This window comes from Sphaeramia orbicularis, chromosome 19 (genome assembly GCF_902148855.1).
Source record: "Sphaeramia orbicularis chromosome 19, fSphaOr1.1, whole genome shotgun sequence".
NCBI lineage: Eukaryota > Metazoa > Chordata > Actinopteri > Kurtiformes > Apogonidae > Sphaeramia > Sphaeramia orbicularis.
In genome coordinates this window covers 33,395,691-33,401,906 of record NC_043975.1, presented here as the reverse complement: position 1 = coordinate 33,401,906, position 6,216 = coordinate 33,395,691, and the positions used below count along the sequence as shown (strand labels likewise).

Below are 6,216 nucleotides of genomic sequence, written 5' to 3'. Positions count from 1 at the left end.
TAGAAAAGACAAATTATTTGTGTTGTTGCCGTGATGCAGGTCCTAAATTAAGTGGAGATTGTTAATTTGAATATAGCATCTAAAATAACTATGATGTAAATTGGTGAGATGAGACATAATTGTCATTATAGTAATTAAATAAATTTTCCAATCTCAGGAACGTAGATTATTTTATTGATGTTGCTGTTGATCAGTTATTCTAGTCAACAATGCAAACAGAACAAAAATGATCCAAAAGTCATTAGAATGTCATGAAATTAATAAAATTATTATAGAAAAAGGGTGTTGAAGTTGATCCATGAATGTCAGGAATCATAGGTAAAAAAGGTAATATACAGTTGTGGAAAAAATTATTAGATAATCAGAAGTCATCAAAAACAATGGTTATGCAATCAAGTATTAACTCCTGTGTGTATCATGTGACTAAAACAGACAGAAAAGAAAACATGGAATCCCTAGAAGCGCTGTTTTTGGCAGTACAATGCCAAAGATATTGTTGTAAGAACTTAAGTGATTTTGGTTATTATCAAGAAAATCATGGAAAATGGTTAGATATCAGCTCTGAAATTAAACTCTAATGAGCTATTTTTGTTGTTATTATTATATTTGTCCAAACAAATGTACCTTTTGTTGTACCAGTCATTAAGATGAACAAGAAAGTGAAGAAAACAAGGGTGGTCTAATCATTTTTTCTGCAACCGTATGTACACATTCACAAGTGTGTTGAGCAGCACCTCATTACAAAAACAGTCTAATATTGGGGTGAATTCTTGACAATAGTCTACAAGGGGTAAAGGTTTTTAAAGAAGGGAGTATTTCACCTGAAATGATGTGTTGCAATTCATGCATCAATAGAAAAAGCAGTTTTTCCAAACTCTGACTGCACCCTTTGAACATTAGGAAGAGTTTGAACAGGCATCTAGTTCTGTAGTTACTAGTACAATAGGATAAGAGGCTGGTGATATAAGTAGGTAGTTTGCCTAACAACACCTTGGCAGTAAAAAGTAACACCTGCATTTTTTCCTCTGATTTAGAGACAACCATCCTACATGTTCATACATAATACAGTGGTAAGTGTGTGAGTGAGCATTTGTTATAAAGTGTAGTGCAGCACAATAGACAGTGGTTTGATAATGATTAAGTTATGTGTAAGACACTGGTGTTGGATTTACATCAAAGAGCTGATTTTTACACTCAGTATGCAGTCCAATAAGAGGAAACCCTCATCATTTAGATCTGCAGTGACAAGTTTATGATACAAATAAATTTTGAACCTTAAAAATGGCTGCTGTTAATGCACAGATTTATTAATCAAGTCTTTTCCTGTGTCCTCCCAAGAAACAAACCGTTTCAGCTGTGTATCAAATATTAGTAAACATCTATTAGAAAAACCTCAAGAATGAACAGTCCTCTGAAGTCTCTTAAAGAGGGTGACTCTACACCTCCTTGATGAAGAAGTGGAAAGGCAAGTGTTGGGTACTAACTCAAATGAATCACAGAGAGAGATGCCAGTTTGAAAGGGGTAAGTAGGATATTTGAATGTATCATCTGTAAAGTGCCTTGAAAAATCTCTAAAATCTCAATTTGAAATGTTGTGTGTGGGTGGATAATTCCCTAAAGCCCATCTTCATCTGCGCCTAGCTGGTTGATTTGCACACAGCCAGAAGGATTTGTCTCCAACCATGGAGCAGAAATAGAACAGGAAGGAGACTCAATCTACTACTTTGTGGTTAATGCTGATCGGACAGACATTTTCAGATCAAAATATGTGACAAGTAGACCTACATCATTATAATATTTTGCTGAAGCAGAGATGGAACTTCTCCTTCAGCTGGCAGCATCAGGACCTCTGTGCTGCAGAAATAGACACCACACTGCAACATCCAGACTGCATGTAATCCCCTTTTTTCCTCACAATCCATCCTACAAAAAGGGACTTCCGCTACCTTTGTTCAGTCTAATATTTGAACATTTCAAGATGCTTCACTCATTTTCTGAGCTCAGACTGGAAAAGTGACATGAGACTGCTTAGTGCAGTAATGTGAGGATTAAGCAGAGATTAACAGGCTCTCTTTAACTCTGTTAAGAGTAACCATGTGTAGAAGCTTGACCGGCAGAGGCGATCCAACAGGCAGTGTCTCTTTACAGTCATTCTGGTAAGTCAAGACATTTGAAATTACCAAAACATTAACACACTTTATATAGTAAATGAACACCTTTATTAGAAAATATATTATCTGTATGCAACATATTTACAAATCATTGATAATTAATTTTGTAATATACAGTGGTCACAGTAGATATATTCCATTTAGAGAAAAGACCCCCTTCTCCACTCAGATGGTTTGTTCCAGTTCAAGGTGCTGAGAAAATGGAGGATATAAATGAAGCTGTGATAAAAATCAGAAGTGGGAAAAGTTATAAACCACAGTGTTATAGACAAAATGATTCATTAAAATCACTGAAATGCATGTAAAAGGTAGGAACATCGAAAAGGTCAAATCACTTTTTCATTAGCAAAAAAGGATGGATACCAAACTGTGTTCATATTACATACCAGTCAGCTATAACATTATGACCACTGAAAGGTGATTATTTTGTTGCAATAGCATCTTTCAAAGGATGGGATATATTAGTTACTGAGTGAATATTTAGTCCTTGAAGTTGATGTGATGGAAGTAGCATAAACGAGCCTGTGGACCAGAGCATCTCCAAAGCTCCATGTGTTCCCAGTCTGCAGTGGTTAGTACCTCAAAAGTGGTTTAAAAACAAAAAAAACCCCAAAAAGACAGCCGGATCTTAACCCCTCTGTGCATCTGTGGGACACACATTCATGCATCCGGATCCATGAACGCCCCACGTCACAGCTTACACAACTTCAAGGATCTGCTGCTGATGTCAGTGTGTTAGATACCATAGCATAGCACACCTTCAGAGGTTTTGTTCAGTCCAGGCCTTGGATCAGCATTGTTTTGGCCCCAAAAGGGGGCCCTTCACACTATTAAGCAGGTGGTAATAATAATATGCTCACACAGATGTTTGATTAGTTGTTCTTTTGGTAGGGTTCTAACCACTGCAAATCAGGAACATCCATCCAACAACCCTTGTTAATTCATTCATCATTCTGACACTTACCCATTTTGCTGCTTCCAACACATCATTTTGTAGGACTAAATGTTCACTTGGTGCCTAATATATTATTATATATATATATACATTAGTATCAAGTCACCTTTCAATGATCATAATGCTACAGTAGATCTGTGTATACAAAATTAATGTAAATGAATATTTAAACTTACATTTTACTGAGATCCTTATTTCATGATCCCTCAGACAGGGTTTTTACACAGGCCTGAAAAGCATCTATTAGATCTTTACAGCCCTGTTCTCCCTTTTCTCGGATACTGGAAAGCAAAGCAAGAATTACAATCTCCATCCATGCAAAGTAACAGGGAATTTTAATTCAAGAGCTACATATTTTATGAGGCGTGCAATATAAATATAAACATGAGAGATTAACTGAAAATGGGGAATATACAGGAAATGTTCTTTATATATAACATTGGCTGATAGCATATCAGTTCAAACTACCACAGCTGCTTTTATCTGTATTTATGATGTACATTAAAATAAGTAATCTGTAGTGCAGCTCCACTTACACTAATCACTACTGTATGCAGGCGTAATGTCTGTTGCTTGTTGCTTGTATGTAACATGACCCAGTCCACAGCAACAAGTCATACATGTTACAAGCCTATTTAAGACCACGGGTCTATTTATTCTCTCCAGACATATTTCTGTCTACAGCCAAAATTCATATGTCATTACAGTGAGTCTTATGATTTAGAGTGGATTTGTTGAAAGTTGTGAAAAGTATTACCCATTAAATCTGATAAGATTTTTGATCTTCCCATTGGGCTCTAACATTTTGACCCCACAACAAGTGAATATGAATACATTGGATGCCATGCATAGAATCATTAGGTGATGACTGTGAATGGCCAGAGGAAAGGGACTTTATTGAGCACAAATGAATCTTCCTTAAGCGCATGATGGACACAAACAGTTCAAGACTATGAGGCGAAGTTTGGTGATTGACTCTTTAAATATTTCATTAATTGCTCTTCAAAGCGTTGATGATTCAAGCATAATTTGTCAAACTCACCATTTGTCAACATCCTCTTTAATGACCAGGCATGGTGCTGGCACAGCTTCCACAGAATCTGGCATTTTGACAGAAGAGCTGGAGTTTCTGGAGGTGTGCTGATGTAAGAGCTGCAGTCAAGTGGTTACAGATTTGTAACAGAGATGGAAGGAAAGGCAGCGAAGGAGGGAGGGAGGAAGGGAGGGAAGAAGGGAGGAGGCATGACAGTGACCTTGTATAATGAGCTTGACAGAAGAAGAAATCCGGGAATCTGGTTAACAAAGCATTTTAATTCAGGCTTTTTATCAGTTTATCACGACAAAAAATCAGCTCTATTTGCTAATTCTGTTTAATTTACCCTTCTGTCAGATTTACAGTATGAACATTAACTAGCTGAATTCCTTCACTCCTTCCCTTTGTTTCATTGTCTTTCTAATGATTATGCAAATACCTGACCTTTTTAATCAAACCATCTGCATTACAAAAAAAAACCTCATAATGCATCTTAACTACTCACTACAGGGGAGCAGGCTGAGTGGCTTTTCCTGAAAGGAGACTCGGATGCCTGATTCGGATTAACACTGTTTTGTTGGCTTAAGGGCTTGACCTGAAATATGCAGAATTTATCTACCCAACACAATTAGCTTCAAACACACCAGAAGAATATGTAGAATATATGTAGAAAATCAAGTGGAATTTTGAATCTTAAAAAATGCTTGTTGAGGAGACTCCTAAGCATTTTGGGTTTCATTAAATAGTGTGATTGTGCAGTTACAAATACTGTTACAATGCAACTCAGTTTGTTTTTCTCATTCATCTTTAAACATCTGCTAAGCACATCCACCACACTGTTTAATTTACATGTAGTCAGCTTTATACAGTCAGAAAATAATTACCCTGTTGCTACCCATTATGATAATTGTTACACTGCTTCCACCATATAAATATTCATCTCTTATTTAGCATAAGAGCATAGTTTTCTCATTAAAAAAACATCTGTATAATCTGTCAAATTTCACAAAATGCAATAAATGTTTCTATTATTATCCCTACCTTAACATACATCTATTGGGTAGTGATGGGAAACACCTTCCCCCTCGTCTTCGTTAAGTAAAATCTGTTCCCACCTAAACGTTATTAGAAAAAACATTTTTCCCTCCTTAGAAAGAGAAAGGTTTACTGTAACTTAGGGTACCCTGTAAAATACACTTGTAGAAATTATTCCTTGGAGGGTTTTAAGCAAGTATGTTTCTGCAAAATTCGAATCAGCAAAACAGTCACTGCAGTCAAAATCACAGGAAAAGTGACGGACGTCCAACTGAGTTCATTTATTTGAAACTATAATAGCCCACAGAAGGTTCCAGCAAGATGTAACCATAGTGAGTGTTATTGAAAAGATGTCACAGCATACAGTCTATTAAATGGAAAAAATATTGCAGTCACAGCAATGTTTACAGTGACCTATTTACAGTATTGAAATCCACCACTAGAGGGAATCAAACACTCACATACTATACACAGTGAATCCTGGTTAAATACTCTACCATCAAGATTTTTTTTTCACTTGCAAACAAAAATAGAACACTAAATAGCTCATAGATGCATGTGCAGATGTTCTGAATCATTACTGCACATATTTATTACTTTAAGAACAAATATAAACAATAATGTACCTCTCAGTCTTTGCCATCTATGTGTGATGGGTGATTTCTCCTCCTTAATAATAATAATAATAATAATCAGAAATTATACTGTGCCATCTGCTGGCGTCTAAATCAACTACAGGTAGAGGCTAACAGGCTGTCCAAATATTGGACCCAGCAGTGTTAAACTGGGCCTAAAATAGTAGGCCTATTGGGGCCATTCATGAATGAGGGAGAAAATAAAAAAACAAACAAACAAACAAACAAACAGTTACATTTAGTAGTAACAGTGGGATTGAGCATAATATGACTGCAAAAGTAAGGCTTCATAATCATAATGGAAACCTTAAATTAGGTGGAAAAAACAACAATAAGAACAATTTGTGAATCTAACCTGAAATAAATGTCACGACTATCAATAAGAAT

At 36.0% G+C, this 6,216-nt stretch overlaps 1 long non-coding RNA gene across 1 annotated transcript; it reads right to left on the bottom strand.

Annotated features, from left to right (window-relative positions):
- Window positions 1-508: 508 nt before the first annotated feature.
- Window positions 509-4,316, bottom strand: LOC115439298 (uncharacterized). The gene is made up of 3 exons (XR_003938244.1): window positions 4,169-4,316; window positions 3,303-3,407; window positions 509-2,390 (listed from the first exon to the last, which is right to left on the bottom strand). It is a non-coding gene; the product is annotated as an uncharacterized LOC115439298 (long non-coding RNA).
- Window positions 4,317-6,216: the final 1,900 nt, after the last annotated feature.